The 26,665-nt window shown below is 37.6% G+C and overlaps 1 long non-coding RNA gene across 3 annotated transcripts; it reads right to left on the bottom strand.

Annotated features, from left to right (window-relative positions):
* Positions 1–940: 940 nt before the first annotated feature.
* LOC148127873 (uncharacterized) lies at positions 941–26,137 on the bottom strand. Of its 3 annotated transcripts, none has more exons than XR_015741171.1 (5): positions 26,038–26,137; positions 25,555–25,618; positions 23,103–23,213; positions 6,028–6,107; positions 941–1,811 (listed from the first exon to the last, which is right to left on the bottom strand). It is a non-coding gene; the product is annotated as an uncharacterized LOC148127873 (long non-coding RNA). The 3 variants fall into 3 exon arrangements; XR_015741170.1 differs by lacking the exon at positions 941–1,811 and adding an exon at positions 2,124–2,429; XR_015741172.1 differs by lacking the exon at positions 941–1,811 and adding an exon at positions 3,970–4,129.
* Between the last annotated feature and the right edge of the window lie 528 nt (positions 26,138–26,665).

Below are 26,665 nucleotides of genomic sequence, written 5' to 3'. Positions count from 1 at the left end.
CCAGACTCAAATTATAGACCTAGAAAGCAAAGGCCGCTTGGTCCAATCCCCAAAACAATGAATATTTTTAACCAATACAAGAGCAAACTGTCAAACTATTGACCTCACCTGTTGCAGGAAACGACTTTCAACAGAGAGGTCTGTGGTTTCTTCCCAAACCCAAAACTTAACCTTAAACTGTCTACTATTGACCTCATAAGGGCACCAACATGCCTACTGTCCCTGTCCTATTGTTTCTTTTATTTTTCTTATATGTATCCATTCCATGTATTCATAATTATGTTTATACTTATACCTATTATCTGGTAAGCGATTGACAAATCCAATCCAATCAATAAATAAATAATAAATAAATAAATGTATGCATGTATAGGTATGTATGTATATAGCATGTATATGGGTAGATATGGATTTTCTTTGGAGAGCAGGCAACAGAATTTCATTTTTAATGTTGGCAGGGTGCTCACAACTTAAAAAATGACAATAAAGGTTATCTTATCATATTGAAAGATGATTGGTATATGTATATATTAGAGCCAAGGATGCATAGCAAGAAAAGAATGGAGAGGTATGATTAATAGAATTACTGTAAACTAAATTTTCTTTTGTTTCCTGCTTTTAATATTTGGTTTACTACTGCTTACTCATTTTCCATACTTCGTACTATTTTCCCAGAAAAGGAAGAGTATGAGGGGTAAGTGCCTATGCTGTTTATACCATGACCCAGATGCCCTAAGATCAACTGTTTCACTTTTCAGTCAATATTGGGACATTTACTAGCTATTAATACGGCAGTTCCCAACCCAAAACCTTAATGATACAGAGATAAAGGAAGGACACTTAAAAAGTTGCATCTCCTGCTGAATTAACAGATTAATAGAATAAGGGACCTTAGAAGGTCTTCTAATCCTTGGAGGTCTTCTAATCCACCCCTCTTCTCAAGTAGGAAACCCTATACCATTTCAGACAAATCGGAACTGGAGAATTGGAGAACTGAAACTTTCCTCTGTGTATTTTTCTTCTAATTTTATCGGCAAAAGTGGAATTGGGAACTACCGCTATCCATGACTTTTTAATTTCAAAAATGAGCAGCTCTAATATTGTTTTTTAAAAATATGTTCTGGAACTGCGAAATGCTTTCTTTCTGGGCGGCAACTCAGACAGCATTCATTAGCTTTGTTTTTCAATAATACTGGACGATCCTATTAGTGACTGCAGTTCAGTTCAGGACAAATTGAGGAAGATATCAGATTTTTTTGGGGGGGGGGATAATAAAGTAGAGGCAAAAATGGCTAAGATCCTACATATTTTAGGGAACAGCTCTGTTCCTGTTATGTCTTCCAAATCCAATATCCCCAAATTAGTTCAAAGTTCCCTAAATTAATGAAATCCTCCCAGTGACACATCTCGTGGGTGGAGGGAAGGAACTGAAACGTGCTTTCTCTTTTTATTGGAACAAACTTTTTAAAATAGTCATTTGGATGAAGCTTAATTTTGCAAGGGGTTTTCTTTAGTGCAGATTTTACATATTTTTGACTGTTATCCTTTGCAGCTTTACTTCCATAAAGCTATAAAGTTTGTTTTTATATATATTATATTATTGTTTTTAAAATGTGTGCCAGTTAAGATAGCTCTGCCCAAAACCCCTAGGATATAAAGTTACGAATGTTCATAAACAGTCATGTCAACTTGGACAGGAGCTCCATCTGCTGAATAGACTAGCCTCTGCTAGGGTCTTCGTAATCTCAGTGGTGGATGCCAGGCATATCTCTACCAAGCAGCAGGAAGCAGACAAGAACAAAAATAGTCAGCTGAAAATGAAGATTTACAGTACTTAGAACAGATCTAATAGAATCAGCAGCCCTTAAGCAGGCCCTAACTTAATTAAGTTTTATTGGCTTCAGTGGATCTATGGAAAGCTTAATTAAGCCTGGATCCAACCTGCAATATGTTATTAGTCTTTGAGACCAAATACCATGCAATTGTATAGTTCCATTTTCTTTTTAGTGGACATGCTCCATGTTGAAATGATGTAACATTCCTACTACAGATGTCTTCCTCATGTGCCAGTCTCTAGAGACTAGTGGTCATTTGTCATATGGCATTAATAAACCGAGCATAGTTCTTGGAAAAATGATGGCATTCTCTGCATTACACAGTCTTATGATATAAATGGGGCTTCCTTCTAGCTGGGCCAGATTTTCCTTATGACATTTTTGGTTGCTCCCAGCTGCATTCAAACAAACATCCAGAGTTCCTATGTAATCTTGCTTCAGTTAAGCTTAATTATAGTTAATGATGAGCTTGGTAGCAATGTGTTTTTTTCAAACCTGAGATGCCTTTGAGCTGTAAATGGTGTCGTTGACAGGGGGAGTTATTGCTGTTGTTTTAATACATTCTTCAGGAGAAATCTCCTGCTTTGATGGTCCCTAAAAGAAAAGGAGTTTCCATGACATTAAGGTCTAATAGCATAATGCACCAATGCCAAGGGCTTTAGGGAGCCATAAAGGCAGCAAGACAACTGCTTGAAGGTACATGTCTGGTTGCCTGGCCAACTATAATGTAGTCAAAACTGAATGATCCCAAGGGAACAGAGCTGTCAATTAAGAGCTGGCTTGCTATAGCCAAAGGAACCAGCAAGAGAGACATAAACAGACTTCTCGTCAGTCTCCAGTAACTAGTGCTTTGATGTCAACAAATTGTTTAGTTTTTAGATCATGTTCGTTTGTTGTCTGGACTTGGCTGGAAGAGTCTTCTGGTCTTCTTTCTTCATGGCCTCAAGCATGTCTTTCTATTTCCATTTGTCATGGGTTGTCTCCAGCTTGAGCTATGAATTCTGTGGCTTCCGTGATATTTTCCACTGCTATTTTGTCACAGCAGAAAGTACAGAGTAGCCCACACAGGCTGCAGCTAAATGGAAGGAGACAGACATGTGGAAAGAGGCTTCCTCACCCTCTCCCTTCAGCGGCTTTTTCAATATCGGAACTGGCATTTTCATTCACAAAGCATAAATTCCAGGATTACTGTGCCTTCCCTAGATTTTCTCTATCAATAAAAACAACATCTCCCACCTATAAATGACCTTCTTTGACTATCAGCACCAGCCTTCTCAAGTGGCTACCTCCCTCTGCCTATTCTTTGCAACCATTCCTATTTTTAACATTTCTATAAATAATTTTCTTTGAAAAAGAAAACAAACACCTGCTTATTTCAGTGAAAAATGTACTCGTGGTGCTTAGAAAATCAGCATCATGCCCAAATTTCAACAGCCAGTCCTGTTTGCCAACTGAGTGAAAGTTTTGTCAGGTTCTTCCCTAGCGAGAGATTAATCAGGCTAAAGAAGAGAATTAACCTTAGTGCTAGAAATAGGCAAGCAAGAAAAGGTGTCATGTCTTAGAATGTGCAGAAATGAATAAACTAACACTTGAAATTAAAGAAAAGGAAGACACTGAATATTTTGAGGTGTGGGATCTGTTCTATCGATGGTTAAATAAGAGAAACAGAAGTTAGAACTACTAAAATCACAAGAGGAAGAATTAATTTCATTATTAGGGTTGATTATTGTAACATTAATTTTGATTAGTATTAATATGTATTAATATTATTAAGGAAAAGTACTATTACACAATTACTACTAGAGATGATGATGATGATGATGATGATGATGATGATTACTATTATCATTACTATGTTGAGTATTACTCAAAATAATTGTAACCAGACAACACACTCTTTATATGGATATTGAATATGTTGCTCTTTCTATTTATATTAAAAATTAAAAAATTAAAAAAGAAAAGGTGTTAAGGAAAAGGTCTATTGGTAGTAGACAAAGGAACCAAAAGTTGCTGTCCCAGATTTATTACTCTGAAACAAAAGCCTTGACAGCACAAGGAAGACATTTCTCTGTGTGTTTTAGTCACACCTCATTCCCTTGTCCAGAAAGAGAAATTATCTACCCGCTGCCCCGTGTATGGATCTCTGCTATTTTATTATACGACAAGATTTCTGGTAAGGAGGAGCAAACCCAAGGTCTTTGATCTTGCCAAAGATAGGATGTTTTCTTCCTTTCATGCTAGCTTCTCAACCAAGTAAGCCAGTGCAGGATTTGTTAGCTCACAATCACTTTCTGTGTAAATAGAAAGGAGATTGCATAGCAGGTCACACATACTTAGCAAAGATAATTGATTGGGGTAGGGAGGTGGGAGGTGTTCAGGGAGCTTGAACCAAGAACTGCCCACTTTCCCGAACTGTATTCAAGGTGCAGCATGTACTGCATTAATCCAGCCTATATGTTTTGAGCCTTGCTTCACCCTCTCTGTTTTCAGTATTGGTATCAGCGTTAGAGTCAGTGACTCTGGGGAAGCAGAGAAAGAAGGCTTGAGGATGGAGGCTGACAAGCTACAGAGTCACAGAGATTAAAGGGACCAATTTCACCAGCAAACATTACAAATACCCAACTTGCTTAAGTGAAGCCAATTATTGTATTATTGCCTCCTTTGCACTATGCACAGTAGGGATGTCACTGGATAATGGTTTGCATGTAGAGTTAATCACTTTGATGCATTTCTGACTGATCCCAGCAAATTATGTTTTGGTTCCACTATATTAAACACAAGAGCAGAGGATTATCATTAATAAATCTAAGGCACAGCATGCATAAATCTTGAATAAATCAAATATCAATTACATAGGCAGTATCTGTTGACATCTGCTTTCATCAAATAATATATTTGAAATAGGTTTTATTCTACTTTACTAGAGTTCAAGGAATACATGCGTAGACCCAGAGCTCCTAAGAGTTGGGTTTACCTAGGCATGCTGTTGCACGCAGACCCTTTTTATTGCCGTTTATTTTTATACATAAATAGGACATTGGTTTCACATGGTAGCTCGCCTGACACAAAGGGAAGATTTATATTGTATGGGGGAAAGCTCTGGTGTGCCATTTCTGCATGGAGATGTATGAACCAGTTATTGCTAAATTCCATTTTAAAGTAATTTATGACTGCGTGGCTTCTTGGATTCCAGTGTCTTGTCAAATGTTTTTCTCCCATGGGGTGGAGCTGCCTTGGGATTGAGGGATGGTTGTGAAAGCAGGTGTAGAGGATGGGGTTTGATCAATGGCTGATTTCAAGGGAATTGTGGAGAGCAGGGATTAAAAATTGGGCAGAGCCCATGAAGTGAAGAGCATTCAGAAGCCTGTGGGCAGGGTGAACATATACCTCTGCACGCAGGGCCTCGTCTCCCACGAACAGGCGGGGCGTTTCACAGCCTCCTTTGCTTGCAGGAACAAGTCCTTGAGGAATCTTATGGAAGCAGTTCCCTCCCCCTTCTTGCACTTCCCCCCCCCCCTTTCTTTGGAATGTCAACATGTTGGCCAGCCAAAGCCCAAATAGCACTTTCTGGGGGAAAAAATGGACCCAGTCCTAAATTACTGAGATAAGATCATGGCCTCTAAATAGCCAGGATACTCAGGCAGCATCACTCAGCTTGTGATACCATATTTGTGGCTAAATGGAGGCCGGGTTGCTTTGGTTAGCTGCCTAGTAACTTTTTGTGGGAGGTGGGAGATAGGAATCATTTTAGGAAAAAAAAAAAAAAAGGCTTCCCAAATGAAGCGTCTAAATTAAACAACAACAAAAAATGCAATTAAAAGCTTTATTTTTATTTTTTTAAAAAAAGTGCAGTAAATCAAGGGACTCATTAAAACAGAAATCTAACTTAAAATAGAGGCTGTGAGCAGTTGTCTCCCTAGAGAGAGTTCCTTAATCACCGTGTCACAGTGTCAGTTTCTAAATATAACATTATCCTATATGCTCCTCATGAACTACTTTTCTGTAAACAGAGCTTTCCATGGCTAAAGTGATAGCACCCACTCAAAATGGAAAGAGATCTGCAAGCTTTTCCCCAGGAGGCACTGGTCTGGCAAAGAATCCTGCATATCTCTGGTCAGGATCCTCCCCCCTGCCCCATCCCTGGCCAATAGTAATTCCACCTCCTCCTGTACCTCCTGCACATACTCACCTGCTTGAGCTAATGTCCTTCCCTGTCCTGTAGCCTGGGCCATGGGGTTGATTGGTGGCAAACCTACAGCTGGATTTGCCCTAAAGAAAGAAAGAAAGTTTAAGGAAACGATTTTCTTCTAGTACTATTATTCTCTTGGTGCACCTGAAATGAGTCCTTTTTAGAAAAGAATAACAATGTAAGCAAGCCATCCTCGTGTGATAGAAAAAATGAAATGTAAAGTGTGATTAATTATTTTATGAATTACCCATTCACATATTGGATCTTCTATTACAGTTTTCCCTATATCCTCTCCTCTCCCCTCCTCTCCTATTCTATCCTATCCAATCCTATCCCCACTGACTGTATAGGTCAGTGGTGGGATTCAATATTTTTTACTACTGGTTCTGTGGATGTGGCTTGGTGGGTGTGGCAGGGGAAGGATACTGTAAAATCTCCCCTTCCCCACTCCTGGGGGAAGGTTACTGCAAAATCCCATTCCCTTCCCACCCCACTAACCTGCTTTCCAGCTCTGTTTTCCTGTGCAGGGCGACAAAAGGAGACTCAGCCAATGAGCTGGGACTTGGGAGACAGAGAATAGGTGGGGGCGGGGTCAGTGAGAGGTGGTATTTGCCAGTTCTCTGAACTACTCAAAATTTCCACTACAGGTTCTCCAGAACTGGTCAGAACGTGCTGAATCCCACCTCTGGTATAGATATAGGTAGAACATTATTGCTGAATGAGATCTCTCATAGCCTATACTGGTGAGACCTCTTTGCATATCTTTGATATACACACTTGATGGATTGATTATACTGTATATATTTTCTGCATTTCTACTCTATACTTTAGATGGAAATCCATCCAGTACCACTTGCAGACCAATTAAAAGAGATTTGTCATTAGACTTATGATTTAAAAGGGCATGCCATGACACAAAAGGAACAAGGACTACAGCAGGAAAAGGAAATAACAATAATGAGATCCCCATAATAATGAGGAACTTAGTCTCTCTTTCTTCCACTGCCTGCTGGGTTTGCTGCAGGAGAACCAAACCTTGATGGAGCCAGGCTAGCTACTGCTGGGTCTGCTCCTTTCTGTTCTAATGCTGTAACCCAGAGGAAAATTTAAAGGGATCAGAGAGAGAATGACATCTTGCCAAATCCAGAGCTGGCTATGACTATGCAAGCTCTTACATGCATCTTTTGTAGATGTGTGCTATAAACCAACTCAGTTTGGAAAGTTGGGCTGCCTGGTTTTGTTGTTGCTACTTTACTTTTGAATCATAGGTCATTTTTCAAGGAAGCATCACACCCAACTCATAGTCATTTGGCTAGAGGGGATGAGACAAAAGGTGCTCACAATAACATTTTCTTTTTCAGAAAGAGAAATTCAGTCATCTTGCAGGAATTCCAGAGAAGGCCTTTCCTTGGCGAGATGAAACATGTTGCCTTCTGCAACAAACACTTAGAAGAGAAGAGGAGACTGCAAACAGGGCATAAGGACCAAGCCGGAGACATCGTCATGTTTTTGGACTCCCATTTTCCCAAAATTATACCTATGAGAAGGACCCTTAGGATGGAAAAAAAAAATCTGCTCCTGAGTTTGTCTCATTTTCCTATCTTAGCTGCTTAATATGTCATGTTTTCATCCTAAGTTTTGTTTTTGAAACGTCACCTTTGCGCCACTAGTCTTCTGAGTGGTTTGGAGCAGTGATGTGTAAGCTTTCAAAAAAAGCATTAGAAATCATGCTAAAAGAGGTGGAGAGGAACCTTTCCTTTGTCATTCTTCCACTCAAGGTAACTCAAAGAGCAAAATGCCATAAATGTACAATATAGAAGTGTGCAAGATATCACCCCAAACATAATTAATGTAATTATTACAATGCCAAGAATAATATGCCAAATTAAGCAGCAGTAACATAAAATGTCATTGTTCAACACTTGAAACAATAGAAAAACCAACTAAACGAATTTTATTCGACTCATAGACCTACCACAATTTAGGTCCAGAAGTCCCATTGAAATGGGACAGTTTTGATTGATCACTTAAAGCACAAAAAATAAGCCACACACAAACATTCTGACTTCTAACAGTCACAGATAAGACATTTACAATCCACCTCCAGAGAAGTTGCATTTCTTCCAGGTGGATTCATTTGATAGCAAATGGTCCTTCCAGCCCCCTGATGCTGGAATATGGATTTTCACTAGAGATTGCCTGGAATCTCCTGGCAGAGTGGAAAATGGAAGAGAAACGCCATGACTTGTTGCAGGTGCTTTAAAAGGATGCCATTACTATGCTCAGTAGAACAGAGCCCATAAAATGCTTTGAAATCTTGCTCTACGCAACATTAGGCAAAACAGGGCTGATGTTTAGGAGAGAAAGAATGGCTTCCCAACAATATTTAAAGGGGTCAGAAGCATAGCTTGTAATAGGTATTAGCTGACAAGAAGAAATTCTCCTCTTGGAAGAATTAAGGTTGCTCAAATAATTCGTTCTCAGTGAATTCAATGTTTTCCATTCATGCGCAGATGGGAACATAGTTATTGATAAAATGTTGCATTTCTCTATTGCAAAGAGATTCTCCATTCCCTGCATATATCAACATGTGCTCAAATAGGTATACTGAAGTAGAACAAGTTTAACTGTATAACTAGGCAAACTTTTCTATGCAGATTAAAATATAAAATAGAATTACAGGTAAATGCAGCAATTGAATGGAACAGATTTATAAGTATGTTCCCACTTTTTCAAGCAGATAATAAATTGTCTTGCCCATTCCCATATTGATAAATTAGGGTCCCATCTTTACCCTGGAGTCTTTTTGAATTCATTCCAGCTGATTTCTGATTAGACATGCCTGAGATTTTGCAAAAAAACACTTTGAAATATTAAAGATTTAGGCTTAAAACTTCTGGAGTATGATTTGGTACAATTTGAAGAAGGTACATGTGGTTGGGGGAAGGGTTATGTGATCAGTAATAGGATATAAACCATACTGAAACCTTCCATGGATTTTCTTCTACTGCAACATTATTAAAACTGTGTAGCAACAAGTCTCATGATTCCTTAGAGAATGGGATATTTATACTGGTTTAAACTCTTCTGGATTAGAGTCCACTTCATTTAAATCTTCCACCTCTGTGACAGTTACTCCAAAGAAAGATCATTCTCTTGATGGTCAGCATTATATATCACATAGTCTGCTGTGTCCCAGTTTTTTGTGTGTGTGATCACAGAAAAGTAGGAATCACAGCAAAGAATTTCAGAAAGATCAATTGTCATACTCTGGAAAGTAGCATGAGAAGAAATTCTCCATTCCATCATTGGAAGGAATTCCTCATATATATCCTTCTGGATTTTAATAATTTTGTTACTGTTAATTTGATCAAACTTTTTAAAAGGAATGTCCAACTGTTGAAATAGTGCACTTTAACCCTCCCTTTCCTGTCATGATAAGGTATTTTAGTTCTTTTAAAAAAATGTTACTCCAACATTAGGTAAACTTATTTTTAGTTGATATCAACATATCATTCCTTCTTCAAACCTTATTATGGTGCCTGAAACAGACAGTATTTCAGTTGTGTGTGTGTGTATGTGCATTTATTAACATGGACAGTCGCTACTTCCATAGGACTGAAACCAGATTTTGTGCATAGTTAATGATATATGGTTGACTTTCCATTTTTACACCTGTGCAAACATGGGTGTAGATAAGTGAAAACTTGAATGGATTTAACTTTCTCATAAATTTAGGAGTGGTTTTTGATTCCTAAGTAAATTGAATCTAGAGTACAATATAGCCTATTAAAGTCAGTGAAATGTTTTGCCATTGATTCCAGGGGAAGGAATATGAATTTCACTCCATATAACTACATTAATGAGGCAACTTTAGCTATACATAATAATAAAGGATACGTTAAAAAAAATCACTTGTGGAGTATTTGGAATAATTTTGTGAATCCTGATGCTTCATTTGTGAAACCATGCCAAAACTAAGTGGGTTGAATGGCTGAAATTGAATTAAGAGGAAATACCTTGCCTGAAGTTTGACTTGATATATATTTTCACACTCATATTGAATTATCCCATTTTGGGAATTTCCCAGTCCTAAAGAATGTCAAGGAAACATCATCTTAAAGAGTAGTGTAAAATGATAAACCAATTGGCACACTCTAGGTCCTCAGGAATGGGTTCTAACAAGCACCATAAAATATATACGGATTGATTTATGCATCTTAAACCTGCATAGGTATGCATAGTTAATGTCAGAAGGAACAGATGGTGAAAAAGGTTTTCTCTATGTCCCTAGAGAGAATGTTTTTCTTCTTCCATTTATTTAAAATTTGTCAAGATGTCCAGTACAACAGCATAATCATAAATGTCATATACTATGTAACATACAGTAAGCAATAAAACAGCATCAATATGGAATAGCTCAAACATGAGCTGACAATATTAACAGTTGAGATGTTCAGACAAACAAGAATGCTCTTGATCTCACCTAACAAATATTGCAGTTTTGGCACCTGTTACACTTCTGTTGGGAGGGATTTTTGCACTGTATTTTCCTTTTTTAGCTAGGAATTTAAACTGGCAGACACTGTTGGCTTAGTTGCTATGCCCTTATTGTAGTTTATGGAAATAAAAGCTTCCCCCACTTTTTGTTACTGTCTACTCCTTATATGTTCTCATTATGCTTGTGTCTTTTTTCATCACAAAATAGATGTCCATGCTGAAGCATATGTGAAACATGGCTTGGACTTTATACTAAATTTCAGTTTGCTAGAATGAGTTGCAGGTAAGCAACTGACAACAGCAAGGAGCAGTTCTTGAACTGAAACACATATTCTTTCAAATGCATGTTTCTCTGGATTTTGCATGGTAATTCTCCAATTCAGAAGGCATACAAAACTACATGTACAACATTAAGCTAATATTTCCCCATCAAACTTTGTATGTTAGTGAATATAGCATACAAAATTTAATTAGAGGAGGAAAATGCCTCTATTAGACCAAACTGTAGACAAAATATATATTAGGAGAGATGTTCATATGAACATTGAGGTTTTGTGCAAAGTTTATGGGGAAAATCATTGACATGAAATAAGAAGAAATTAAGACAGAAAAACAATCAGAGATATGAACAGTCATCAGTTTCTAATTCTAAAAAATATTTCTTTTTTCTAATGGTTTTATTGTGGCTTCTGAGAAATGTGTGAATCAACCTGAAACATACCTGGATTTGGGGTTCTATTAGTAAATGGAATGTATGCTTAAAAATAAAAAGCAAGAAAAACTCATTTACTGTGCAATACAAGTCTAAGAATTACATAATTGGAAGCCAATCAGAAAATGCACATTCCTTTCAGCTTTCTATAGCGATTGATGTCATCATTTTCTGAAAAGTATTTGATACCAGAGATGTGTTCTCCCAGATGTGGTTTCACCCATGACCCTACATGGTTCTTGTAGAAACAGCTTATTCAGATCTACTTGTTTCAGAATGTAAATCATAAAAGAAATCCAAACAAGCAAAAAAAGAAAAGAAAAGTCAAAGCTTGCTCTTGCTGTCCTGTTACTTAAGTTCTTATCACGAGTAACAGAATATCAAGTTTTAACAACACTTGAAATCTCAAAAGGCAGGCTTTCCTCCTCTCAAGGAAAATATGGATGTGAAATTTTGCTTTACAGTATTGGCTTAAAACTAACTTCTTATCTCAAAAGTCCAAGGCCAGACCTGAGTGGGGGGGGAAGTACCACAGCACACATGCCCCCAGGTATGGTGAGACATGGATTGGGGCTCAACACCTTAAAAACAAGTGGATTTATTATGGAAAAAGTAGTGTTTCTCTTCTTTTCCCATGTGGACAATTATTTTAAACAGTTCTAGAGAGAAAAAACATTATGGGAATGCTAGCAAGAAATATGATGAATGATGTTGCACTGGTTACATCACATTCCTGGATTACAATGTCACTGGTGGCTCTGCTTCCTCTATTTCTTAGACATTGAGTAGGATGTTAAAAATTGAAATGTTTTCTTCCTTGCATTTGGCTGTTTTCTTGAGCTTGCTCATTACTTTTCATTAACCAATAGCAATAGCACTTAGCCTTATATACTGCTTCACGGTGCTTTACAGCCTCTCTAATCAGTTTACAGGGACACCATATTGCCCCCAACCATCTGGGTCCTCACTTTACTGATCTTGGAAGGATGGAAGGCTAAGTCAACCTTGAGCCTAGTGAGATTTGAACTGGCAAATTGCAGGCAGCAGAAGTCAGCAGAAATAGCCTGCAGTACTGCATTCTAACCACTGCACCACCGCAGTGAGATGTGGTTGACCAGTTGTTTTGCCTTTTCCAAGCTGTTGGTATGTCAGCAATGATAAGTAGCATAGGGCCAGCTCAGCAGACATTGTTTACAGCAATGGCAAAAAGCCTCTAATAGATGCAGGTGACCTTTTCTATGGCTCTTTCTCTGGAGAAATAAAACTCTGTAGAAACCCTATTCAATTTCAGGCAAATGGTTGTCCAATCTCTTCTTTAAAAACTCCAGTGCTGAAGCACCCACGACTTCTGAAGGCAAATTGTTCCACTGATTAATTGTTCATGACATTTCTCCTTGGTTCTAGGTTGCTTCTATCCTTGATTAATTTCCATCCTTTGCTTCTTGTCCTGCCTTCTAGTGATTTGGAGAATAGGTTAACCCTCCCTCTTGTACTAACTTAATCAATGCCATTGCCGACACTTTCCCCTTTAGCTAATGGGATCCCACCTTCTAATGGCTGTGGGCATCAGAAAAAAAAAAACCCCTGCATTTCCCCATCTTTCTATTTTTCACTGTGAGAAAGGACAATCGTTCTGTTCTGCAAATCATTTTTGAAGCCTACAGCTTTAAAAGAGCACATTGTATTTTACTAACAATTTGGTCCATAGCCAATGTTACGTTCTACATACTGAATATAGTAGGTTCACATATTTTGGGCCCTATTGCTGATTGACTTGCTTGAAATTAAACACTATTGAATACAATGTGGAGTGTATTTCTGAACTAACATGTCCAACTTGCTGCCTTATAAAATATGGAAGGGAGGGATTCACTCTATTTTCTTCAGTATCTAGAGGATGAAGAGACATTAGCATGAATAGTATTGATTTGAATCAATCGATCATTGGAGGGGTACAGAAGGTGGAATCATCAATATTGTCAAAGGCTGATTATATTGAGAGAATCCTCTGGTGATAAGAGACGGCATCAATCGTATTTTAAAAAAAACTTTCACAGACTCTCAGTTATGATAAAATAGTATGATGAAGAAACAAAGCTGCAGCCTTTCTTTCCGTTTAAGCATTTAACTGCTTTGGCTTTCAAATGGCTCAGGAATTAGCCAGTCTGAGAAAATGGGATAACTAGATTAACCAAGAAGTGATATTGTGCAATTCTCATTGGATTTGAGCCATAAAGGAACTGGGCTTCATCAAGGCTTTGCATTCCATTTTATTAAAGATGCAACACATGCAGTTTTAACCCTGTGGAAGTTTATTCTGAAGGATGTTCAGGACTTTACTAGTGTTGAAGTTATTTGTGCCTTTGAGTCAATGTTGCCTCCTGGCAAATGCCTAGACTAGTCCTTGCTATTTTCTTGGCAAGAAGTGGCTTGCCTTTGTCTTCTTCTCTCTAGGGCTGAGAGAGAGTAATTAACACAAGATCACCCACCTGGCTTCATGCCTAGGTTGGAATAATACCCAGTCTCCTGATTATCAGCTGGTCTTATCACTTTATAGTATGGGTAAAGTGATTTTTTATAAAAAAAAGCATGCGTACAGTACAAACATACTTAGAAGTGACTCCCACCAAACTGAAAGGCATTTGCTCCTGCGTAAATCTTTTAGGGAGCTGGATATTGCATTTTCTTATATCCATTTCTGATAGCAGTAGCAATAGCACTTAGACTTATATACCACTTCGTGGTGCTTTTACAGCCCTCTCTAAGCAGTTTACAGAATCAGCATATTGCCCTCAACAATCTGGCTCCTCATTTTACCCACCCTGGGAGGATGGAAGACTGAGTCAACCTTGGGCCTGGTGAGATTCAAGCTGCCAAATTGCAGGCAGCAAGTCAGCAGAAGTATCCTGCAATACTGCACTCTGACCACTGCGCTATCTGCCCATTTCAAATGCATATCTTTTCTAAGATGTTTTAGCTTGTAAATCAGGATTGATCTTCTAAATCATAAGCATTGTTGCTTGTTGAGTGGTCCATAAAACTGATAGATACATAAATAAATGAAATAGAGGGAAATGATAGGGAATCTTTATAACATCCCGAAAACTAGATTTGCATAGCAACCACACAAAAACTAGAGAGTTTGGTTGGAATTGGGGCAAGGGTGGGAGGATGGTATCAGTGGTGGGATTCAAATATTTTTACTGCCGGTTCTGTGGGTGTGGCTTGGTGGGCATGGCAGGAAAAGGATACTGTAAAATGTCCAGTCAGAGGTGGTATTTGCTGGTTCTCTGAATTGCTCAAAATTTCCACTACCAGTTCTCCAGAACTGGTCAGAACCTGCTGAATACTACCTCTGGATGGTATGCTTTGGTCCAGGGTTTGATATTATTTCTCCACATGGCTTTTTAAAGAAGAGAAGAGGGACACTGTACTTTGGGAACAGCTTGACAAAACAATGTTGTGGTGGGTCACTGAGAAATAAACCCCACGAAGTCACCTTTCTGTCTTAACTGTAGTCTTGTAAGGAAGAAAAAGCATGTAAGGCTAGGAATGGGTTAAAAAATACCTTTCAGTTCATTTCCAAATACCATCTTCATTCATTTGAGATTAATATAAAATATCAACTTTTCTTCCCTCTCTCTCTCTCTCTCTCTCTCTCTCTTTCTCTCTCTCTCTTGTTGTCTGTGTGCTTTTACGTGTGGGAGGCACACGATTTGAAATTTCATCACATTGTCGAAGACATTTCAAAATGCTTCTTGCACTTTATTTATTTATTTGTTTGTCACATTTATAGGCTGCCCACTCAGAGCAACTTGGATGGCATGCAGATTAAAAACATTTTTAAAAAGTCAAGTATCAATCAAAAGTATAAAAGGGGGCGGGGACGGAGAAAGTTGATAGACAAAGGCATCATATAAGGAGCCACGCCATTTCTTAACCTGACATCTGTGGGCAAAACTATGCCTTGAAGGTTTATCTAAAAGAGAATAGGACTGGGACTGTTCAGATCTCCCAAAAATGCCGTTCTGGGGGAGGGCAGGTTCTATGACAGAGAAGACACATCTGATTCCCATCGGATGACATTGCTTGAAAAACAGGACTCAAAGTATGCTCACTGTTCAGATCATATAGAAATGCCAGATACCACAGAAAAAAAGATGGCCCATTAAATAACAAGGCACTGTCCCAGGGCTTTTTTGATGACAATCATCACACTGAACAATATGTGCATTCATCATACTGCAGTTGATAGCCTGAAAGTATAATTTGCAATATTTGAAGGTAAATGAAAGAAATATTATATTTGTATCTACGTTCTTTACTGGTTTCATCTTACAGGTATTGATTCAAAAACATGACACAAATTAAAGTTATGGAAAAAAGACCTTGCAACCTGTAAAAAAATAAGAATGCTTTTAACTTTCTTCTTTTCCTTTTTTTTTTTCTTTCTCTTCTTGTTCTTTTTCTCTCTATTTCCCTTTCTCTCTCTTCTCTAAATTTTTCTTTTTTTTTGCTTTCCTTTCCCCCTTTCCTTTCTTCAGTTTATTTGTGTATGTATTGTCGTTTGGTTTTAATTGTAAAATTAATAAACTATATATTTTTTAAAAATTGTATCTATGTTTTTTTTTTACTGGTTTCATCTTACAGGTATTGATTCAAAAATAAGTTCTGCAACTTCAAGTGGTGCTTACTCCCAATAAAAAATGATTACGATGATGATCGTGGTGAGAATAACTGTAGGAGAAGATAATCTTCTCCTAGTTCAAAATTTGGGAAGGGAAAAAACTATATTCTACAAATAAGTTTAGGTATTATTTTCACCCTATTAACTGTATCTAGGTGATTAGGATGCATTAATACATGTTTTTATTACTGTATTCTTATATATCTAACTTATCTGTATTTTGTCTTATGATATATTTATGTTATGTTACTGATAAGGTCTTATGACTATTCAATAAACACACACACTTACTTACTTACTTACTTACTTACTTACTTACTTACTTACTTACTTTAATACACATACACATGAATGTACAAATACAGAGAGAGACAAGAAAGGAGACAGAGAGAGGGGGGGTGGGTTCATATTCACATTTCAATGTGATGTAAGAGTTTAGGTATTCAATTTGGACTAAGGAAGCCAATTTAAGTCCTCATCTGAACCTGAAGGTCACTCTGTGTAACTTTGTACCTGCTGCTGTATCTTAGTTCATCCTACTATGTAGGATTGTTATTCTCAGATTAAAATGAAGCACAAGCAGGGTACTAATTAATTACTCACAGAAAGAAAGAAAAAAACACCCTACTGTGTTGTACATTTGAATGTAATGCAGTTGAGCAATATGTAATGGTCAAAAATAATTAAAGCAATTTTTCCCTCCTCACAGAAAATCTTAAAAATGAATTGCTTTGTAACAATAACCAGCAGCCAAGCAGAGAACGAACTGTCCATGGGATGGATTGGACAGATACCAGCATTTTCTTTTGCCTGATTGACTCGCACTCAAATTAAAAGAACATGCATAGACATTACTAGCAAAATTAATAATTTTAAAGCAGGTTTACTGATTTATTAATACATCTATCAAAATTGTTAAAGGTTTTCCGCAGCTGAAATTCAGTTCCCACCCAGACTGAGAGATTCTGATGATCACAAAGCTTTGAAAATGCGATTTCCCACACTAAATGAAAACGAGGGTGTGGGGTACAAGAGCAGCTGGTATTTCAGCAGAGAGCATGTGAAGCCATTCTTACGATAGCTCATATATTTTGACTGTGTGACAGCAAAGAGGCCTATAGGAAAAATTCTTTCATCCACTTTAAACATTTGCTAGCCCGAGACAAGGAGGAGAATTCCAAAGGCAGGGAGAAATTTATTTGTATTATTGCAGAATATAGACTGTATTGACCAGTTTTCAACCACCAGTCACTGCAGGGAAATAACCGGCCATTTCTCCCTTGCTTTCTATGTGTAATGCATCACATAGGATCATTATCATAGCAATGTACCCATTGAATGAATACTGAACAATGGAGAATTGCAAATTTGAAAGGCCAAAAGAAAGCGATGCAGAATTACCGACTGGTTAATCTGTGGCTGGGAATATAGTTCACACTCTAGAGATAGATCAGTCTGTAGGGTCTGTTTAATCTCTTTGATTAAATTAATTGTAAGACTTTTTGCCAAAATCACAATCAATTTTTGGTTGGAAAAATGTGATGCAATGGTAGTTTAAACTATGAAATATGCTCCAGACCATCATCCCCTGTTGAACTTCCTATGTTTCCTGTTATACCTTTTGCCATCCCTAAAATTTTCACCAATGGATGTACAAAGGCATCCTTCAGCATCTCTTCCCTGCCCTCAAGGACAACCTGGGCTAAGGGACAATGATAACTGAATGTCACTGAATACCTTGCATACTTCATTTATGTACAGACAGTTACTATGGACTCATAGCAGTGTATAATAAAAACAAAACAATAATAACAGGAGTATAAAATCAAAATTAAAACCATGACAACACTTCCTAAGCTGACACATCCAGAAATCATAAATATGAGCGGTACGCAGTTGACAGCACTTAAATGATCTTCTAACTGATACAATTTCTAAGGCCTTTGTAAAAGTTAGAAGAGAGGGTGGCATCTGGATTTCTACTGGGAAGCTGCTCCACAAAGTATTTTTTAATTATTTATTTTGTCAAGCATGTATTAGATAACAGATATAAGTATAAATATGATTATTAATACATGAAATGGATACAAATAAAAAGGAAACATTAGGACAGGGACGGTAAGCACATTGGTGCACTTATGTATGCCCCTTAAGGACCTCTTAGGAAAGGGGTGAGGTCAACAGTAGACAGTCTTAGGTTAAAGTTTTGGGGGTTTGGGGAAGAAACCAAAGAGTCAGGTAGTGTATTCCAGGCATTGACCAGTCTGTTGCTGAAGTCATATGCAATCGAGTTTGGTTTGGTTTACCTTGAGTTTGTATATATTATGTACTCATGTATTGCTGTGGTTGAAGTTGAAGTAGACATTGACGGGTAGGACATTGCAATGGATAATTTTATGTACTATGCTTTGGTCAGACCGAAGGCGGCGTAATTCTAAGTTGCCTAAGTAGGCAGCACTAATGAGAAACAAACTGTTCTTGTTCTCCTCTGGATTTGACATGGGGGAAGGGACTTCAGTAGCCGAAATTGAGATACCCGTACTAGCCAGGTGGCATCTATTTGAAGGAAAGGGTCTTGCAGATACCAATGTGCCTAATCATGCAGGGAGCATTTTTAATTGGGTCCATGAGACTATCATGCCTTCTTTGACATGGCACCTGCTTCTTGGAATGACAGCCCTTCAGGGGAATGTGTTGCCCTGACCCTAATGTCCTTTCAATGAGCCTTGAAGGCCTGACTTTTTTTTGTCATCCAGATCTTGGGATGAAGAATTGTTTTTTTTTTTTAATTTATTGTTATTATTAGGTCTGACTTCTTTTTGGTTTCTGTCATTTAATCTGGTCTTGATATTTTACTGGATGATGATGATGATGATGATTTGGTATTGATTGTTTTTATTGTAAGCAGCTCAAAATTGGTTGAGTTGGGTGGCTCTGTGAAACTTGATTAAATAAATAAACAATGAATTAATCGCTAATGCAGAGTCTGCAGCATCAGTGTTACATCTGAATGGTGGCTCTCGCCCACCAGCAAGCAGCCAACAAAAACCCAACATATGGCATAAACAATCAAATCTTTCAGATGAATTAAACACACAGCAAAGGAAAGTGATGCTTTGCCCTTTTGGGAGTGTGACATCTTAGAATGAAAATGAAGACAGGGTCTGCATAATTAAATTTCCTTTCATGTAAAAATAAATTCTAAGCATACACATGCTGGGGATGAGCAAATTTCTTGAGGATAAACCTTAACTGCTGGTCCCTGTACTTGCTTAATCACAGTCCCAAACTTTGCATCTGGGAGAAACTTTACAAACTTTTTGTTGGTAGGAATGACTACAGTTAACATTTTTCAGAAAGTAGACATTTCTCCAGAACTTTGCCTTATTGCTCTGGTGAGGAGATGTAACTTCTAGGCCACATATATATAAAGATATAAAGTTAATTTTAAAGATTGAATGCAGATTCTACCTATTGCCACAGATCATCCCCAAGGTGCTTTTTCAGGAGGCAACTGGACTTTCTTGTTTTTTCTTTTGAAGACATTCCAAGAAGCTTCTTCAGCTCTGACAAGATAACGGGGAAATGGCTTTTTAGATAACCATGACCTGGATGACTGAGAATCTCTACAGATCTTTAGCTATACAATTTGGAATGGGTACTCTTTGAATGATGTGGGAGTAAGAATGGATTTCCAGAGGAAATAATTGCAGACTACAGGAACCAGGAGCTCTATTCAGGTAACCCTGAGGACACAGATAAACCTCCAAGTGCTTCAACAACCCTCTAAAAGGATGCAAATGACCAGCCATTTGCAAGGAATATAAATCCTTCCATTCCCCATTATCCTGTCAGAGCTGAAGAAGCTTCTTGGATGAGAAGCAAAACATCTTCAAAAGAAAAATCAAGAAAGTCCAGTTGCTTCCTGAAAAAGTACCTTTGGGACAACAATGACTGATAATCTCTACAGACTTATTGCCACTGAGATATTTCAATCATATGTATAGGGAGGGGGGAACTGTTGTAAAGAAATAAATAAAGTGACATCCTTTGTTGTGAAAACAGAGATATTATTACGATGTTGTTGTGATCTGTGTTGACTATCATATCAGAGCTCTCTATATCCACATCTCTCTACCTTACACACTAATTTTCCAGTGGTGGATGCATTTAAATAAATCAAAGGGCAGTTCTTAACTTAATTTCTTAATAGATGGCTTGTCCATGTGAAAATTACATAGAACCATATGTAAATCCTTCAGATTTTCAGAAGTCATACCAAGTAAGTGAAAAAGCACTAGATACATGCTAAAATGCATGCTCTTCATCCCATGTTAGGCTCCTATTAATTGTGCAGAAATAATCTATCATGATTAGTCCCAGTTCTTTTCCCACACAGGACAACATTTCTTCTGACATTATTCTTACTACAAAATGAGGCCAAAACCTTGGGATTCTATTTTCCATTATTCATAACTTGAACAAACCTTCATCAATTATCAAATGCCAAACCATTTGCATTTATGAACTTCAATTTAAAAATAAGCAAATACAAAACAGAACAATGACTTAACTATTGTGCATACAATCTCTTTCCATGGCAAATCCAGTTTTCCTTTGAACAGAAACAACAGATTACTATCAAGGAAACAGAACCAGACCAAATCTATTTCAGGGCTTCTCTTTCAATTTATATAGCTAGACTGCTCATCGGGGAACTGGAATGAACTTTGTGAGGTAAGAGTCGTACCTGCCTGCTTACTGTGTCAAGTACCTGGAGGGGAAATGTTGCAAGCCTCACCTCACTGGTTATCATTATTGTGTCATCCAGATCAATCATTTGCAGCTCAATGCATTGTAAATGCAGCTTTGATCATTCGTTACACTTTGTTAGTATTTATCAGTTCCAGGACTGTTTTAATTTGAAACAGCAAAGCAAGAAAGCCTAGTCACCAAGTGTAGCCTCTTAATTTTAAATATAATATTTTTTTAATACATACACACAGACAACCCCCCACCCAAAACAATGTTGAACTATTCAATGCAAGCTGCACAAAGAAAACATGGAAAAGAGTAAAACTTTAATGAATGACAGGCAAATGGGTATCCACCATTCCTTCAGGAGGTAATATGGCTCCTTTAGAACCAAGGGGCTCTCTCAACCAAAACCCCCTGAAAGAATTCAAGCTGTATGGAGCGCTAAAGCAGGTTCACACAATGCAAGATGGCTGTGATTCATTTTGTTACATGAAACTGGCATCACATGTCAGTTGTTCTGAAGTGGGAACGTTTATATTACAGAAAGATAAACATGGCAAATTGTCTGAGTGAATAGTAAATCCCTTCTTACATAAATAACTGCAGCGAAAACATCAAAGAACATAAACTTAACTACAATTCAAACTCATAGTCCATTTGCAATCAACTCTCCTTTTCCTTTTGCTTAGGAAAATTTGGTCATCTTAAGAGGGGTTGTTTGCACCTTCAATCCAGGTTTTGGTACATTGAAAGAAACAAAGGAAAGATTAGGTCACAGTTCAATGGAAAATTAAATGGTTTTGTATGTTGATTTCAACAAAAAATACTTTTTTATATATGAGTCATTAAACTAAAATGGAACTAGTGTACTGAAAGAATAAGAAAGGGATATCATTTCCCAGTTTCCATCAAGAGTAGGAGTCTCCTTTTAAGTCTTTGAATAGAAATAAATACCTTATCTTGTCTTTTTTTTAACCCAGATTGCTGAAAGAATATGCATTCCACAGAATGTCAGAAGGACATTCCAATTTGGCAAATAGTTTGAAGGTATATACTGGCATGATAGGCACTAGTTCATTTGGATCAGTCAAGACTGTGAGGTTTTTTTTTTTTTTTTTTTGCTGCTGCTGTTGCTCATAGAGGAACGGGAGTGAGAAAGACATGCATCAAACTAAGCTGGGAGTTGCACCAGCTTTATGGACATTTCCCCATGGGGCTTTGGCATACCTAGTGCCATGCCCCATCCCTGCTGATGGGTATCTAGGATGATTTACTTCTGGGTCGGCTGCAGTACAACAGAAATGACAAGAAGTCCAATGTCAATTTGTAATGCTAGGATTCTACAGAGTTTGAGAACTGGAACATATACCCTTTGATGACAACTCCCAGATTCTGGGCTCCCTCCCTTCCTCAACATTGGGCCAACCTTCAGCAGAGCAGTGCTGCTATGGCAATTTGCACACTCAACTCTTCCCAAATCTACTATCTTAATTACTAAATATAACATGATCACAGGAGGCTGAGGGGGCACAAATTGGCTGTATGTTTATATTTATACACATTCATCCTTCTGTTTACATGTACCATCTAGACTTGTGGGGGGGGAATCCAAACCCCAATGAATTACAAAAAGAAGTGTTTTGGTTATGGAATTTAAAATTCCTTTCCTGTAAATATCATGGAGAAATTCAGGTTCATCTTTCCATGAATTGTGCTATCAAGAAATGGTTGCTTCTGGAAATCATATCTATAGATAACTTAGTGGGATATATCTGTTTTGGAGGTGTGTATGTTTGTGTTTGTATGTCTAGAATAGGGCAGTGCCTCCCTTCCAAGGGCTAATTCTGATAAACATTTTGTTTTTTTTACTTTATCTTAGTTTGGATTACCAAACTCCAAAGTTATGTTTCTTCTCAAATGCAGGGGCCTTCCATGCCACTCTGGTTTTTAGCACCACATCCTAGGAAACAATTTTAGGCTCACCTCTGAATCCATTAAAACACTGATATTCAAGTTTTTCTAAAAGACAAACAAGATGGTGCCATTTGGATTTTTAGTGGGAAGCTGCTCCACAGAGTAGGCACCACTAACGAGAAACAAATTGTTCTTGTTTTCCTCCAGATTCGACATGGAGGAAGAGACTTCAGCAGCCCAAATTGATACACTTATACTAGACAAGTGGGGTATGTATATGATGTAGAAGGGCCATATACATATAATAAGGGTGTGGTAAGGACCGGGAACACATGTTGTAGGCACTCCTATAACATCACTGCTGTGATAGAGCTTACCTGTTCATTCTATGGCTCCATGATGAATGAATGTGGTTTGCTACTTAAATTCCCATTTTCTAGAAAACCAACTGGGGAGGTTGTTATCCACAATGATCTCGAGACCTCAGGATGTTGTACAACTTACCTCCACCTTGTCCTTGGATATTATTGTCCTCAGCACAGAAAGCCGTTGTTTTTAATTTTCTGGAATAAAGATGATGCTTGGGACTAGTATTTTCTTCTATAGCAGGACAGCCTACGCATAAAAATGAAGAGAGAGGCAGGTCCTTTGTTTTGATGCATACTCATTCCCCACTCCTTGAAAAGCAATGAAACTCAGCGTCAGCAGAAAGGTTGGCAGGTGCCAAGAGAAGGTTCTCCAACACTTTGTTGCCAATGGGCATCAGGACGCCCAGCCTGCTTTGAGTTTTTAAGAGCTGATTCTAGGGAAACTGCCAAAGTAACTCTGCACTCTCTGACAGTGGGGAATCTTCTCAGCCAAGATGTTTTAGCTGCCTTCCCCCACCCGCTGGGCCCATGAATAAGTGGCATTTTAATCTACACTCATTCACAAAGAAAATTGCAGCAGGGCAACGTTTCAACAATATACAGAAGTATATATGATTTGTTCCTTTGAAGGGCAATATCTGCCAAACAAACTCAACATTCAAGAGGCCACAATTCTGTAACCAGCAACAGATTGAGGCAATGAACCGAGTTAAAGAAAAACAGGTTAAAATGAGTTCAGCATTGTGTGGTTTTTATTCAAAATATTTTCTACTATAAAAAATTAAATTGGAAGGGGACAGGAGGAAGGGAGGGTGTGTGAAGAAAGATACATTTGAATGTACGATTTTATAAGACTTTCTGTTTCCATGATCTTCGAGTGTTGAACCAAGTAGAGACCTTTCTGAAACAAATACTTTACACGCCTGGTTCAGTAAACCTTTGCTAAGATATCTAGCTTACTAAAACATAAAGATCTAAGAAAAGTCTTTTGGGGCAGACTAAAAATGTAGGCTTCTGATTTCATAGTGATCAAGGGAATAACAATGGGAAGTCCCAAAACAAGGTCTGAGTGCACTAATACTTAGTCAAATATGTTTGCCAGGAAACAGTTCTGTGAATATTGGCTTTGATACAACCTTTTCTGGATGTGGGGGGAAAAAACAAATACCAGGCTTTACTGCCTGGAAATGTTTTCCTGAGCCATCAATCTTATATGTTTAGACCAGCGAGATACTTAATATTACAGTATCCAAGTTGATAAGAGCTTTAACACTGGCTCAATTTCAGAGGTGGTATTCAGCAGGTTCTGACCAGTTCTGTCCAGTTTTGGAGAACTGCTAGCAGAAATTTTGAGTAGTTCAGACAACTGGCAAATACCACCTCTGACTGGCCCCGCCCTCATCTATTCTCTGCCTCCTGAGTCCCAGCTGATCGGCTGGGTCTTCTTTTGTTGCCCTTCACAGGAGAAAGGAGCTGGAAAGCAGGTTAGTGGGGTGGGGAAGGAATGGGATTTTGCAGTAACCTTCCCCCAGGAGTGGGGAGGGAATGGAGATTTTGCAATATCCTTCCTCTGGAATGGGGTGGGAATGGAAATTTTAAAGTATCCTTCCCCTGCCACGCCCACCAAGCCACGCCCACCAAGCCACACCCACAGAACCGGTAGTAAAAAAATTTGAATCCCACCACTACTCGATTTAATGCTCTTCCTTTAGCTGTTTTGGAAGACAGATACAAACAAACAAAAAATCCTATGCTGCTACTGGACATAATTAAGTCCATGAAAATTACATCCATGATAACAGGTGCTATAAAATATATTGCCCATATTTTACTCTACTACTGCCTTAATATAGATACTAGACAACCTGTGTCCAGTTGGGTCATCATTTCAGAGTTCTTTCCTTAGCTAAACAGAGAAACAGAATGATCATACAAGGGCAAAAAAACAAACCAATAGTGGGAACCAGGGTGACATCTCAGTATAACTGTTGCTAATTGTTGAACAATAAAGATAGATGATAGCTATGTGATGATAGATAGATAGATAGATAGATAGATAGATAGATAGAGAGAGAGAGAGAGAGAGAGAGAGAGAGAGAGAGAGATATCAATTAATTTTTATTTATTTTTATTTATTTTTCACATTTTAACTGCCCATTTCCCTTACATTATATTAAAACTTTTAAATGAGATAAAAGTTAATACAAACTGATATAAGGTAAGGAAGAAAAAAGAAAAACAAAAAGAAAATGAAAAAAAAATTGAATAATAGGAAAGAAAGAAAAAAATTATAATGAAGTGGCTTTCAATAATCTCCATAGTAGTTATAGGTACAAATATATTTTAATCTTAAATTACATCATATTACACTACTTTCTATAATCTGTCCTTCTAGTCAGCAAAACCACAAATCAAAAGTTCTTTTTTTAAACACATGAGACTTCTTGTCCCCAATAAATGCAGATAATGTCTTTCCTCTAACCAAAGAAGTCAATTTATAAATTTCAGCAAAATCTGTCAACTTCATCAACCATTCCTCCATTGTGGTTGATGTTGAATCTTTCCATCTATGTGTGTAAAGTACTCACCCGACTAATCATATCTTGAAAACAATACTTCCATGGCTTTTTTCTAGCTGTTTATCGATTAAGCCTAAAAAGAAAAGTTCTGGCTTCAATTGAATATTAATTTTTAAAATCCCTAGTATCAAAATCTGTATCTGAATGGTTGTAACTTGAGGACTCATTTGCAAAACATTCTGATTCATAACAAATGTTTTCAATACAATTGTTCCAGTTTACATACTGTACAACTAGATATGAGTTTCAGTTATGCCACTGATCTTGTCACAAGTTTTCTGGAGATCTCCTTTTCTAGGCTCTTGTTATTATAGCTTTTTTCTTGCAGTTAATTTTCCTAGGAGGATTAGAAATTGCTCTTTGGCATGACACAACATAAAAACATATTATTAAAGCTTGACTCTTTGGGTAAGATAACATTTTACAAAAATGAGCCATCTGCAGTTTTGTAAAAAGTTATCTTACATATTTTAGTAGTATAGATTTACTTACATCAATTGGCTGTGGGTTATGCCTGGATCCCTCCCTGAAGTATCCCCAACTTCTGCCATGAGAATTCAGCAACAGAATAGCTGATATCCAGCTGAGCTGCTTTATACATGTTTTATAAAAGGTCAATGTGCATGAACTAAGTGTCAACACAACTATTTTGGTGCTTCAGTCTCTACCAAACACACATACACAAAGGTCATTTTTTTTTGCATCTGGCCTCTGGTAGCCCTTAAAGGCCAAAGCATTTTTTAAAAAAGTAATAATAATGTGTACCTGTCAAGCAGAGAAAAGGTGTGCACTTTTACACAGAGGTGGTATCAGCCTAAGATTCTAGAGCTATGCACTTTATATGACTGCCAAGTTGGAAAAATACAGAATCTTGCACGTTTAAGCTAATGAGTATATAGTATTGTAAAGACATTTCGGATTAATAATTTCTTACATTTTAATATTTATTTCTAGTTGTCTTTTTGACTAGAAGCCATAGATGATGTGTTAACAGCTATAATGTATGGAAATATTTTATATTTAAAGTCGGTTTATTCAGTATTCCCACAAGTAAAGACATAGCTCACACATATTGACCAAATCCTATGTTAACTGATCATCTTGCTCAAGAAGATAGCTG

This window comes from Pseudonaja textilis, chromosome 1, assembly GCF_049901715.1.
Source record: "Pseudonaja textilis isolate UNSWEBS1 chromosome 1, rPseTex1.2, whole genome shotgun sequence".
In the NCBI taxonomy this organism is placed as follows: domain Eukaryota; kingdom Metazoa; phylum Chordata; class Lepidosauria; order Squamata; family Elapidae; genus Pseudonaja; species Pseudonaja textilis.
This window is presented reverse-complemented; position numbering and strand designations above follow the sequence as displayed.